The following is a 13,037-nucleotide window of genomic DNA, read 5'->3' as shown; positions in this document are numbered from 1 at the left end:
TGCAGCCGGGAGATCTGAGACACTCAGCCCCGAGTCGCCTCCCCAAAAGGCCCTTGGAGACCAGGAATTCTTCATGCTGGAAAAGGAAGAAAATACCAGTTTTGCCAGCCTCAAGCAATAAGAAAATTATTATTATGACCCTATAAAATCTCTGGAATGTTTAAATGTACCGTTTACAACACGAGTCGCTTGGTTTTGTTCCCTTTAATGAGGCCGTAGATATAACAATTTCAGTCTTTCCTCCATCTTTTAAAGGGCTATGCTCTCCTTTCCTTTTTGGACAAACACTGAAACAATGCTGTAATAGCAGGACGCAAAGGGCTTTATGAGGAAAACAAGGAAATAAACATTGTAAACAACTGGGATAAAAATTATATCCCATGATATATGATGATATCATCATATGATGATAGAACTTGATATCATCAAGTTCTCAATGTTTCTTCTATATGCACTCACTGTCTCTCATGTGATGAACTTTTGAGAGACAAGGCCGTTTCCTTCTTTTGGTTTCTTTATTCCAGCTCACTTTTTGTGAGTTGTTTCCAATCAGAAATATCAAGAAAAGGTGAAGTTTTCTAGCAGGCTCTGGTTAGGAAAAACTCAGAGTGCTGGAGAGAGAATTTTTTTCCTTCTGCTCCATCACTTGTCAGGGAACGGAAACCTTGCAGGGTACAGATGGGAGCCCTGAGCAGGAAGGCAAAGACAGCTGCCTGGAGCACGCTGTATGTTGGAGCCACAGACAAACAAGCAGGGAGTGCAGGGAGAGCGCAGAGACCCGACAGCCTGAGAGCCAGACACACCATAGGCTAAGCCTTTTGACAGGATTTTTCTGCTGCTGGGACAGGGCTTGTTTTACCTCAGCACAGCTTGACATAGTTCAAAGACCTCCACTTTGCCTCCTTAAAATGATGTCTGGAAGAGCTCCAGTCAAATATCCCCACTTCCACTGCCAGAAGACCAAATGTCCTGCAAAGATCTCAAAGCACTCACTCCAGAGGGAGGTCTAAAGCACAGAGAAGCTCAGCTTCCACCTGAGAAATAGGTAGCTGTGAAAAGGGAGGGAGAAGGGTTTCTTCTCTTCCCAGAACAGTCCTCCTATTTCTGCTAACACTTCTTTGAGATAAAATCAGGTTGAAAAAGAGAAAAGGGTTTTCATACAAGGTTTATAAGAGAATAGTGACTCCAAGAGATTAGGGGAACTCCACTCTCTGATGGAGAAAAAACACTTAAGAAGGGACGGGAGTCTGGATGGACACTGAAAATTTGGAGAGTGATTTAGGGTATTTCAAATTCACCAGTATAGCTCCTGTTTCAGATGATACAGAACTTTTATTTCACAGTTGTGCTCCCTGTTTCTCCACCTCATCTGTCTCCATTACTCAGTTGTTCCAAGTAAAACTCTAAAGGTTTTGCTCTGCAAAATGAAGAATGGGTTTGGAAGATCCCAAAAGACAAGAAATGTGCATTGATAGCATTTTTTAAATGGTATTATCTCTCTGCTTTAACAAAGTTTAAGATAATTAACTCCCTAAGAGCCTCAGGTGGCTGATTTCCCCGATTACTCAGCCAGAGGGAATGTCATTGCTACTGCAGCAATTAATTAATTAACTCACATCAATTGATTGGAAGAGTCACTCCATTATTAAGCCCTTGCTTCAGTCTCTTGTCACTTTTCTGACACTACTGGGAGTTTTGTTAAGGATTTCCTGGGGTTTTTGTTCAGCCGGAGGGTAGACTCCTTTTAACAATTACAGTCAAAGCAATATGTCAGCTATTTCCTTTTCCAAAGATGAAAAGGCCTGGGCATAGGTATTAGGTGACCACCAAATGTGGTCAGATAATGCAACTAAGTCCTTAGAAACTGGGAAAAGCCAACTTTCAGGCTGCTTGTCCAGCTGGGATTGATCAAACCCACCCATGATTTCTCACCACAGCAGCACAGGGAGCAAAGTGATGGAATGATGGCCAGATTCAGCCCTGCTCCTGGAGGCATTCCCTTCTGCAGGCAGTGATTTTGTCTGAGACAGCAGGGTGGCAAGACAGAGCTCTCCAAGCACTGCCCAGAAGGTTTGGAAAGCGTGAGGAGCCAAGCTGGTCAGACTGTCCAGTCTGGGTGGCAAGGACATCAGTTTTCCCTCAAGGGTCAGCAGAAGGATGGGGCCTTTGTCTCCAAGCTCTTTGCTCCTCCATGCTGAGCTATGATTGTGCTTTCTTACTCTGGGAAGTTATCTGAGATACACAGGCACTTGTCTCCTGCCAAGAAACAGTCAGGACTCCCTGCCATAATTTCTCTCTCACCCTTTCCCACTCCGATGGTAGGTTTCAACTTTTTGGGCTCTTTTCCAGTTGCTGTCAGATTTTTTTGGTGTACAAATAAATTTCTTTGGGGTTTTTTTGGGTTTTTTTTTTTTTTTTCCCCTGCAGAAAAGGACAGCACAAGGAGCACAGGCAGGAGGGGTGTCCAGTCCTGATGCAAGCACTGTCCCAGGGACATCACCACATTTCCAAGCTGAGATGGCTCCAGGCTGGGCAAGGACTATAGGGAATAAAAATACAGTGCACTTCCACTGGCTTTTGGATATTTTTTTGCAAGTATGCAAACAAACGTGTTTCCCTCTAAATTTTCCCCAGACAGGCATACTTTGTAGGTGGCATGACTGGAGAACCTGTCTGGTCCTGTAGCGCCTGTTTCTCTTCATCTGGCAGCTGGAGCCCACCTCAGGATCAGGCAGCACTGCAGAAAACCTATCAGACAAACACCACAGACTGTCCCACAGGTCTGACTATGGCTCATAGTGCAAAGGTGATTGCATTCAGACTGGATAAGGCTCACCCATTGCTCCATGAGGTCCTGTCTGGTTTGTGTTTGTCCTCACAGCCCCAGCTGTTCATCTCCATACCCCTGCCTTTACCATCCCTGGTAACTTTGGGAGGGCAGGGGGCCCGTCCTCCAGTGTGTGAGCCTTCCTTAGACCCTTTGGAAAGCTGTACTGAGAAGCGTCCCTAAACCTCCTGGAAATTATGGCCCTGCCACTTCAGGAAAATGACAAAAGCTATCTTCCCCAAAGCCAAAGGAAGGTGAAAAATTGACCCCCTCGACACAAGAGCAGCAATTCTGTGTGGGTTCTGCTCTTGACACAGCCAGGAGCTAGGAACCACTGCTGTGTCCCAAAACACAGTCAGAGCTGTAATTCTCTGTCCATAAACGAGGACCCTTGTTTACTGCCTCTGTGCTGGTCCAAAAAGACAGGCATGAGTAGGAAGGACTGAGCCAGTCATAAAGGGAATGCCTCAAGAAGATGCCTAATGATGTCAGCCCAACTTCACACAGTTATTTGTGAGCAGCCTGTACGATGCTACAGCTGCGGCAGTAATGATTCACAGCAGGGTTTAATCCAGGCTTCTTCACTGCCATACTGTGAAACTGTGTTAAGCTACTTGCAGCTTAAGCCTTTCCTTGTAGACAGCACCAGGGACTAATGAGTCCTTTCAAATGCAATATCTGAGTAAGTGCTGAGCTCCTTATTTATGACTGAGTCAGATCTGATTGATGCATGAAAGTCTCTTCCATGACAACAGCACCAGGCACTGCATTGACTGCTGCTGGTGATGGTCCCACTCCAAAAGCCAGTTCAAACTTCTCCAATTCCCTGCTTTCTTAGTTGTCTGCATGATCACTACGTCCCCGGATTAACCAGTCTACATTTTTGTGTCTGTTCCTAGTAAAGCACCAAGCCTGTGTGAATAAAGCTGACCTGCATTCCAGGAGCAGCACAGGAGCCAGTCACAAGGAGGCAGTGACAAGAATGACTTAAAACATCAGCCTGGGAATCCCCGTCTCTGGCAGTGACCTGTTGTGTGTTCTTGGACATATGTATTTCTACCTCTCTTGAAGTGGTTTCTCTCCTGTTCACGCTGTGTCTCTTTTGTTCTCAAACTCTTTTGGGTGAGGACAGTCTCCAGCTCTGGGCCTGTAAAGCTCTTAATGCAACTTGATCTTGACCAAATTCTACAAGCACTCTAAGTAAAATTAGTCCATTCATAGGGCTGTATAAACATCATTTTTCCATCCTTTATAGAAGAATGGTCATCACAGAAGGGTTATACTGCCCTCTTTGAGGTGGGGCTGTATTTCAGGATGCTATCATTATACTTAATTGATCATTCCTTCAGCACCAAAAAAAAAAAAAAAAAAAAGCTCTTGCTCTTTTAATCTAACCCACTGTAATTGTCATACCCGCAAACCCTGTTTGCTGCATTGCCAAAAGATATATTTAATTTTTTATCTTTCTATATCATAATAGAGCCCACCAACATCCATTACAGAGCAGGACTCCTGTGCTGTTGCATGAGTACAGGAAAAAAAAAAAAAAAAAAAAAAAAGGCAGAGTTTGCCCCAGAGAGAGATATAAGTGCTTATAAAAACAGTGATAATTCATTCTTCTAACACTTTTGTGAAGTAAGCAAATATGATTATCAACCTCATTTTACAGATGGAGAAGTATGTCACAGAAAGGTTAAGTGATTTATCTAATAATATGAAGCATGCCAGTGACAAGAAAAAACTGGAACTCTTGATCCCAGACCCAGAACATAGTTCTCTAGTCTATAAAGCAGATCTTTAGCAGCAAAACCAGAAATGAGGACCAGACTTACTGAAACAACTGTTTTAAAAATGCTCAGCTATTTTTGAGGCAGAAAATTCTGAAAGAAGAATTTCCCAACATTACTTTAATCTTTTGTCAATAATTCAAGTCCCTGAGCTGAGAAATCTTACATTTCCTAGAACTCTTCCTAAACAAACTCATTTCTTCTCACTGCGTTCCTTCTTTTTTGTTACTCAAGTTTCCTCGTTTCAAAACATCACCTCTAAATGTATTTACCTAAAATAGCAAATGTTAAACCAGATTTTTTTTCTCATTTTTCCTGGATAGACCCAAGCAGCCAGTTGTGCTCTAAGAAGCATTTCTGAGATGTGCCCCACACAGGGCCAGCCAGAGTCAGCCCCCAGGGTGTCTGGTCTCTTGTCTGTGCCTGATGTGATGGCATGGAGGGAGGAGACCCTTTCCCGCTGTTGCCACAGGTAGCCTGGGAGAGGCACAAACGGGTGCTGAGCTCTACACCACCATTCCTTTGATGAGACAACTTGAGGGTCCTGTTTGAGGTCTTGGGCAGGGGGCTCCAGAGCAGCATTCCCACCTGTTCAGGCACCATGTTCTCTCCAGCTCAGCACTGAACTGTGCTGCAGCCCCTGTCCCAGCATCCCCAGCCTCAGGTATGCCACCACCATCTAGGAGGGTTATTTATGCCTCCCTTTTCTTTGTAGCTGGCTGACATCCTAAATTCATCTGGCAGCAAAGCCACAAACGCTCTCCTCCAGCTTCAGGCCACAAAGAAATGTTTGTGTGTTTTCTGAAACATGATTAATATTTAACTTGCCCAAAGTAAGATTCCAGTCCAGCTGGCAGATATGAAACCTCAGGTGTGGCTGTGGCAAGGCACCCTGTCCAGCTGCCCAGCAGAATGAGGGCAGGCAGTAGCCCTGAGGTGCCAGCGTGTCTTTCCTGCATGCTCACAGCTCCCATTCCAGCTGGAGAAGTTTCTCTGGGAAATGGAGTCCAGAAAAAGTCTCCTCTGCCACGTCCCCCAAAGGGCATCATAGATGATTCCCTCTTTACCTTTTCACCTCTGCTTGACCTGTTTGTAATGTGGAGTTTATGATGTAATTATATCTCACACAGCTGAAATTGTCCCCTTATCACCAGACTGATTACACTTAACAAGGCATAAACTCCCTCTCTCCTTCTCTGCCAGGAGTCCAATTTTAAGCTCTAATTGTTTTATAGGCCTTTTGCACTCTGGAGAAAGAAAAAAAAAAAAAAAAAGTAGAAGAAGAAAAAAGAAAAATTAGTTGCCATTTACACATGTTGTGTAAGGCACATTTTTCACCCTCCTATCCACACAAATGCCTCTTGGGGACTGCCCAAATGACTAACAACCCAACAGCTTATACGCCTCAGTGCTTTCCTAATGACTGCTAGAAGCCTCAGCTTTTCTCCGTCTCAAGTACAAATTGTTTCTTAGAGGTGAGTAGCAAAGGCCCCGTTCCAGGGCAAGAGTTTCTGCTCAGGGTCACCAGCAGCTGCCTGCTGGCACACGGGGCTGGTGACAAGCCAGAGGGCACCGAGCTCTGCTCAGACCTCCTCCTGCAAGGGCTCACCCCAGGGCACCTTGTCTTGAGCTAAGGGAAGGTATGCAGTGAGTTACTGTGGCTCAGCTAGGACAAGCTGAGTGATCTCTGGCTCTCTAGGAGACTGGCCCAGAGATTTCACAAACAGCAGCCAGGTTATGCACCAGGCAGTCCTGACATCTTCTGAAAGGATTCTGCTTTTGATGGGTTTTCCTGCTTCCCTTTTTCCTGCTTGAAAAAAGGAGGACACGCAGTGTTAGCGACTGACACAAGGCATGGTATTTCTGTCATTTGCTATCTTGTTCTAAGCCCAACAGATTTGTTGTTTTCAGGAGGAGATTCACCAAAAGAAAAGAGGCAATGTGGGACCTGAGGAAGGGAGGAAAGAAGATACAAGAAGGAGGATGCCTTGGGGTCACCCTTTCCCAGCATTAAGGACAAGGCTCACTGCCTCTCAACTGCTGGTGGGTACAGGCTGTGAGCAGAATACTGCTTTAAAAAGAGCAGTATTCTGCTCACAGCCTGTACCCACCAGTAGCAGGTGGTGTGCAGGTTTCTCAGGTAACTTTTTCATCTTTGTGTACATTTACATCACCTTGTACAGTAAGAGTTTTGCTACCTGAAGAGAGACTCTTGAAATACAAGAGAATGGGACATGACCCAATACTAAGAATGAGAACGGATTAGGTGGACCATCAAAATAAGGAGGTGAGCGATCTCTGCAGGGAGTACAATTAATGGCATTTTCAGAGTACAGAAGCCCAGGCTGATGGTGTCCTCTGTCTCATCTGGCTCTTTTCCAGGTCTTTTGGCTGCTAGAGCTGGCTTATTTCACAGTATCTCTTTTGTTTTTTTCCTTTTCCCTCCTTCATTCCCCAAGCTCACTTGGCCCTAGGGACCTTTAATGCCCTATTTGCAGTCCAGGCAAAAGGTCTTTCATAAAATCCCAGCCAGATGTCCAGCTGGTGAACAAATCACATAGCTCAATTGATTTCTGTGGAGCTATAACAATTTATAGCAGCTGAGGCTCTGGTCCTATAAACTGCAGTGAGCTTGGAAGGGAACTGCGAAGGGCTGCAAACAAAAGTTAAGGATGTATATTGGCATTTGGGGAACTGGGAAAGGTTCTGGAGATAAATGTAAAGCAAAGCTGAGGAGCATAAGCAAGGCAACTGAGCTGCCAAGCAAGGAATACAGGAGCACTGTGGGTTAGGAGTGTTGGGAAATGACTGAGCACATTGGGGCACATTGGCTTGCGTTCCTGACACGCTAGCTAAAAATACTGGGAAAAGGAAATGCACCAGATGCAGTTCTGCACACATTGGTAAGGAGGTGTCTTGGTTTTGAAAAACCCAAGACAGGAGGGAATTTCATAGAGCAACTCGAGAGTTCATACAGTGGCAAAACAAATTAATGGAGGCATAGATTTGGATGTAACAAAGCAGGAACAAAGCCTGCAAGCCATACCCAGGGACATGTGCCCAGTAAAGGGAGCAACAGGAGGGGCGTTGCAGCAAGACTCTTATTGTTCCATTGTTTATTCTGGTTTTATTAATATCTTCATTTAAGATGTTGAATAGTTGGGGGGGAAAGAGTAGAAAGGATGTGAGAGTCTGCTTTCAAAGGCAGGCAAGGAGGAGAAATAAAAAACTGGGAGCTGGAGAAATTGAAACAACAGGAAGAAATTACCCAAATGAAACATTAAGCTTGGGGGGAAAAAGTAATTATCTGAGATCAGGGAGGGAGGAGGAAAATAACCCAAACCACAGGTGCTTAATGCGAAAGATAGTGGCAACACTGGAGCACTAAGGGCTATAATAGAGGGCAAACTGCATATGACTTTGGCAAGACAATGCAAGGCCCTTGTTTGTGCACAGAAATGCTGCATAGATTATGCAGCGGCAAGCTATGCTCTTCTTTCTCTATGGATGTCACAAGTAAAGCATTGTTCTCTGTTCTGGGCATTTCAATATTGAGATGGAACAATATATATTGATTACCACAATACAGATATCTAATTACAAGAAAAGGTGGAAGAGCAAAGTTTGTACCAGTTCACTAAGCAGTGACTAAAAGTAAGTTGGATCATTTCTGATGAGGAGGTAGACGAAAAAGAGGGGCAGCAAAATTACTGGAAGGAAGAGAAACATAAGGGATAAAGAATCAATTAATTTAGAAAGTCTCAGAAAACTTTACCAGGAAACTATAGTATTCTACTTGGTAAAACAGGTTTCTCCAAAAGAAGGTAGTGCACCACAGTGACCTTGTGGTCAATGTGATATTGTAAGGCGCCTTAAATCACTAAAAGGGTTTTGTAGGTAGCTTGTAGGGAAATTGACAGCTGCTTTTGCCAGGTTTTCCTGATATTTTGCAGACATTTATGTACGTTTTTTTAATGTGGGGTGTTCTTGATGCAGACTATCCACACATTCTGTAAATGTTACCCAGCATGAGCTTCTTATTGCTAGACATTCTTCAAGGGGCACCTTCCAAACCCAGACTCACCAGGCCTGCCTCTTTCCCATTACCCTTGAACCTCCTGAACTGCTGTTGTATTTCAGGAGCATTACAGTTCCCCAACCCATCAATTCGAGGAAGAAAGGCAGGACATCGCATTTTACTTTCAACTGCACAAAGATGGCAGAGGGTTAAACTGAAAGTGGAGTGAAAGAGACAAGAAGTTGGCTTCATTCTTCCCTTCATACTCACAGTTCTCCTCTTCATTTTGCTATTACAAGAGGCCAGAAGGACAGAAAAGCCTATGTCTTTCTTTCACTTCAGTTGGTATGATCTATCCCCAAGGGATTCCTCTACTTAATATTACCACAATTCCCAGGTCCTTCTTCCTCTGAACTTTCCTTTTCCATTATTCTTCAATTATTGTGTCTGATAAAAAAATCAATTATTCCATTCAGTCTTCCCTAGACATCTCCAATTTTGAAATGGACATGCCTAACTTGTCACCAGTGTGTCCTAAGCATTGATGCTAAAGAGAAATCTCTAAAACCAATGCAGGAACCTGAAGCCACACACATGCACACCCCATTTCACAGGGGATTGCAAGTTGTTGTAGCAGGTAGATTTGTTTTTTACAAACACAATGACCTGAACTGTCAGGAAATATGAGCTACATTTCCTTTTCTTTTAATCCTCCCCCCCCCCCCCCCCCCCCAACCCCCTCTCTTTTTTTTTTTTTTTCTTTTTTTTTTTTTTTTTTCTTTTTTTTTTTTTTTTTCATAATTGTCTGGGAATTCCGTAGTAACTGGTTGCTCAGTTACAGGCAGAGTGGGGAACTCAGCATTAACTCAGCGTGAACCCTGGAACTCTGATGGCTCTGATTTGCTGCCAAGAGAAACAAATTAGGTCCTGTTCTGCTAATAGGACTGTGTGTACAGAGCATGATCTAGTAAGCAATAGCTTTATCAGAGAAATGGGAGAATCCTCAGGGCCATTTTAAGGATGTGCTGGTGCTTCAGTGGCTGGATCCCAACTTTGATGTTGTCTTTGAAGATCACCTGGGACAACAGCAAACATATCGGAAGGCAGAATTGCAAATAAGTAGCAAATTAGTGTATACCCACAAAACACAAAATGTAGCTCCTTGACTCTTTATAAAGCACTAATCTTGACTCTTCATAAGGCACTAATAACTGCTTTGATTAAATCTTAGCCTCATTTTGCCTTTCTATAACTGCACAGAAAGCTTGGAGCGCCAGAAGCTGTAACGTGTTGTCCTGCATAGTCTCTGTGGCCCAGAACTATCTTCCCACAAAGTCTGCCCTGCACTCTGTCGCTCCCTGAGGCAAGTGGATTAACGTGACAAAAAATCTTGAGGCCACAGAGGAATATCAGGTCACCCAAGTATTGCAGAGACGTCTTTGCTGTATCATGGAAATAGAGGAGCAGAAACCTAAAACTGATGAATCATGTAATCCCTCATGTGTGAGCTCATAGTTTTGCACCTGTGTAATTTTGCATATGCGCTTGCCTGTTGCACACATGGGTATCTACATTGCCAGTGAGGGCCCATCAAGGTACTGAGAGTCCTACAAGAGGCCACCAGTTAGAAGATTACCTACCTCAACTTGCTTCAATACTATGGTCTAAGAAACTCAGTCCTGTGCATGACAACTGACAATGGCTGTGACAGTCAATGAGCAGTTCTTCCTGCTTTCCCTGCTAAACAATTGGCTTTTAGGCATTGTTCATCTCTTATTCCTCAGCCTGTTGACCATGACACTGGCTTGGAGACATCCTGGTTGCACAGGCAGCCGTACTCTTCCCTCTCCAGATTTCAGCTGGGACAGAGTTAATTTCTTCCTAGTAACTACTAGAGTGCTGTGTTTTGGATTTAGTATGAGAATAATCTTGATGACACACTCATGTTCTTGTTGTTGCTAAGCAGTGCTTAATCTAAGTAAAAGACTTTTCAATTTCCCATGATCTGCCAGTGAGGAGCTGTAGAAGAAGATGGAGGGGGAGCATGGCCAGGACAGCTCATCCAAACTGGCCAAAGGGATATTCCACACCACAGAACATTGTGCTCAGTACATTAACAGGGGGGAGTTGGCCAGAAGGGACTGATCACTCCTCAAGGGATGCTGGCCATCAGTCAGCAGGCAGTGAGCAATTGGATTGAGCATCACTTGTTTCTCTTGGGTTTTATTCCTCTCTCTCTCTCTCTCTCTCCTTTACATTACCATTATTATTGGTATAATTAGTATTTGTTAGTAGTATTATTATTTTTCCCCCGATTATTAAACTGTTCTTATCTCAACCCACTATATTTATCTTTTCTTTCTGATTTTCCTCCCTACCTGGGAAAGGGTGAGCGAATTGCTTCATGATAACAGCTGGGGTTAAATCAGTACACCAGCTGTGTTTCAGATGCAGTGTCACCTGCCAGGCAGCACAAACAAAACCATCTCAAGGTAGCAGGTATGATGGTTTTTAGGTTGGCTGGGAGACCTTGTGCCCTGGAAGCACTGGTGGGGGTTTGCTGGTGTTAGCAGGAATGCAGATGGAACTCAAGACTAGAAACTTAACAGAAGGCTCAGGGACAAACATTTGGATTAAAAAATGAATCACTTCAAATTTCCACGGAGAAGGACTTGAAAAAGCCCCACCTACGCACCGCTTTTTATCGGGGGTGTGAGTTTCACGAATCAGAAATTATTTGCAACCATAACCTGCAGGGAATATTTCCTTCAGATACAGGCATCCATAAAGATTTTGCATTAAGAGACATGGATATTTGTGAGCACCATCTCATTTTGAAAGCTGTCAAAACACCAGCAGCAGATGCATTTAGTCAGACAACTAAACTTTCCCACAGCTGCCCAGCATCTCTGGCTCTTGCACTGGATTTCCCTAAAGATATGATTCAAACAAAGATACAATGTGCAGCCATAAGCCTGACCCTGTAGACTTTCTACATCCTCTCATACTGACCTTTAAGTAGAAACATATGTTTTTATGAAGAAAAACATTTTACAGAGCTTAAGAGGACAAGCTGCAGTTGAACTGCCCCCAGAAAGAGACATCATTCCCATCACATCATCAACAGGCCGTGGTGGTAGCAGCCAGGGCTGTGCACTGTGCCAGTGCTGCACACTGTACAAAGCCAGCCTCTTAGCCTCATTCCTCTGGCCATGTCTTAGTGCTGCCCTAGTGATTCTCCCTTACTTAGCTGCATCTGTCCCCTTTAGGTCCTGTGCAAGTAGAAACCTGGGAGAGAGAAGGAAGACCAACTGACCTGGAGAGATTACCTTCTGGAATGAAAAAGAAATCAGCTCCCCCTTGGATGAATATTGCAAAAGGAGTGTGGAAGGGGGAAAAATAAGTGATCTGCAACAGCTATGCAAAGGGAGGGAGGAAAACTCATAAAACAGTGAAACTGAAGGAGGCTTGGCAGTGACAGATCATAAATTCATGGGCAAGCAGGCCATGAATTATGGCAAGGACAAAAAGCTGGAGGAATCTTGCCTCCACAGCCAGGTTGTGGCTGTTGCAAAGGCAAGGAGTTGCTGCTATTAAATGCAAGCTCATCTTCTCCTCTGCAGCCTCCCTTGGTGGTGCCAGCAATGAGACTGGGCTGAGCCCTAATGCTGGGACAGGCTCTGGTGAAAACCATCTGCAGCAGCAGTGGGAAAGGCAGTTTTGCTCTGTCCATGGAAATCTGCCACAGCTGTACAGAGGAGACCTCTTGGGTGGAGAGCGCTGGCTAGCCCAGGAGGATGAAGGCAGCTGCCTGGTTTGCAAAAGCTGGAGCTGATGACCAACAGTTTACAGCTCCTGCATCAGTAGATCCCTTTCTTCCTGTCCCTGAGATGCTCCAGGAGGTAATAGCCCTTTCCAGCTAGGCAGCACACAGAGCTGAGGGCTTGTATTCTGCTTTCAGCATCCAACAGACAGAAACATGCCCAAAGTAAACAGAGTTCAGAGGAGGGCAGTAAAACATGGTGAAAGGGTCATAAGAGTTGAGTTACAAGGGACAAATAAAAGAACATAATGTTTAGCTTGGCTCAACAGTGATTGTGGGGAGATCACCAGATAGTTGAGAAAGATTTGAAGGACACAGTCAACAAAAAGGGACTTGAGGGTAGAGAGGGAAGAGGAGCAGCACTGCTTCTTGACCAAGAGGCTTTCATTAGTAGTAGCAGACTGAGAATAACCCAGACTGAGAATCTCCAGTAGAGATGGCTCCAAAGAGTTGGTAACCACTGCCTAACAGAGATGTGTTGCTGTCATCCCCATCAGGTGTGGGCAGGCTGCCCCTCTTCCTTGCCCCTACCACCTCTAAACAAAAGTGCCACTTCCCAACAGATGAAGAAGGCCATTCCTC

The sequence above is a fragment of the Hirundo rustica genome, chromosome 4 (assembly GCF_015227805.2).
Source record: "Hirundo rustica isolate bHirRus1 chromosome 4, bHirRus1.pri.v3, whole genome shotgun sequence".
NCBI classification, from domain to species: Eukaryota; Metazoa; Chordata; class Aves; order Passeriformes; family Hirundinidae; genus Hirundo; species Hirundo rustica.
The sequence above is the reverse complement of the archived record's forward strand: the minus strand, read 5'-3'. Positions refer to the sequence as shown.